Here is a 2,045-nt window from a genome sequence, read left to right on the forward strand (position 1 = left end):
TTCTTGTTAGATTACTTGTGGCCTTGTGGGGCCTATGGATACCAGTTGCACTGTAAATCTGTGGCTGTTTATTTGAGTGTTTTCATCAAGGTTTTTAAAACCGGTCAGGACAGGGAACTGTTCTAGGTCCGGTTCCCAGGTCAAACGGTTCGACCGTCCAATCTGAATGGATGGCTTGCTCTGATAAAACATTAAAAATTTGAAAACAAAAAATGGCTAAAAACCGTTGTTTGGATTGATGGCTCAATAGTTTGACCACCTGGATCAATGGTTTGTTGACCAAATCAATGGTTTTTTGCCAAAAGCAGTTTGGTGAAAAACAGAACCAATCAGATGACCGATTTCCAATTTTTCTGGTCCAACCATCCAGTCTAGCCCGGTTTTGAAAACACTGGTTTTCATGGCATTTGAATTGCAAAGTTCATCTTCTAAAACGGATAAATGACAGCGAGTCTATGAGAAGTGAGAATTACCATTCCTGTTTTCAGCAAAATTCTCTTCCCCCTTCCCAACTTTTCCATTCCAGTTTCCCCTTTTAAAATACAGCGTTCGTTTGGGTGGTAACTTACCTAGGTACCATGCAAGGCAGGAGTGTTATTTTTGACAGCTGGATAAATAAATTATCTATCCTCCAAGAGAGTATTGGTTAAGAAGTTTTATTTTATTTTCCACATACCCCATTATAGCAGTGAACCAACATGGTTTTTTTCCCGTGGGTTCCATTTTGAGGGTGTTTGGAACCATGGGCTTTATTGAATAAATGCTGTGCATAGACTTGCAAAAGCAAGCTTTGATTTATGTGTGGTTATCGTTGGGGGAAGTTTGATTTTAATGCTCCTCCCAACCAGTAGGCATTTATTCACTATTTTGTTGATGTGATGCATAATAGCGCCTAAGTATCAATAAACGGGTTCATTATTACTTTTCTATGTTTTGCAATCAAATCAAGTATCCCATAGGAGCCACAAATAAAAATAGAAAAAACGAGTTGATAAATGCTAAATTGGATTTGGTGGCCTCTACTCTCTATCCACATCCTGCCTTGAATTGTAACCACATCCATGTGCAGCTGCAATGTACTATGGATAGGGTGCCATAAAAATCTGGGTTCGATAAAAGCATCTAATTTTGAGTTGAAGGGGCAAAACTATAGGGTGGGCTTGACTTCAGGCTCTTATTAGATCCAAGCATTCCTCAAAATGGATCAAATATTAGGGGGGATGGACCTTGAACACTTTGGCTTTGTTTGGAATGAGTACAAATACAAATATATACAATGCAAATACATACAAAATACCAATTTTGCACTCTACATGTTTTTATTTGTACTCTTCCAAACTGAGCCTTTGAATTGTGTCTAATGTCCCTATATACCAATATGACTTTTGATGGGCTTTAAAAAAAAAAAAAAAGAAACTGGCTTCTGACCAAGGTTCTAAGTATTGGAAAAATAAGGTGTATCAGAAATATAATTTTAAGAGACGTTTCGGGATATGCTTTGGATACACATGGACATATATGAAAAATCAAGATATGCATAGATACATTAGGGAACTTGTATGAATCTTAACAAAATACATTAATAACAATAAATATAAATTTTATATTACCTTAAATAAGTTATTTGAACAATTATAAAGAAAACAAGTTATTTAAACATACAAACCCATAACTCAATAGTTTATATAAAATATGAAATATAGAGACAAATTGGTAATCTTATAATTTATATTAATGTTTATTAGTATGTAAATTTTAATAATCAATTTTAACATTATTTAATGAACATCCATTGAGAAGAAAAATATTTGTTTAAGAATAATAATACATACAATTATAATCAACAATTGAATATGGTTAGTGGTTTCTTTATGTTTATTATAATCAAATTACCAAGGTTCAATCCTCATTACCTTTCTCATTTGAAGTTTTAAATATGTTGGTTTAATGACATGTCAACTTCGAATTTATTGCTTTAATGGAGGGTCAAATTAAAATTTGAATTTGAATCTTGTCATAAATGTAATAACTAATTATTAATTAAG

This window comes from Nelumbo lutea, chromosome 8 (assembly GCF_056320005.1).
Source record: "Nelumbo lutea isolate HS-2025 chromosome 8, American lotus-T2T, whole genome shotgun sequence".
Lineage (NCBI taxonomy): Eukaryota > Viridiplantae > Streptophyta > Magnoliopsida > Proteales > Nelumbonaceae > Nelumbo > Nelumbo lutea.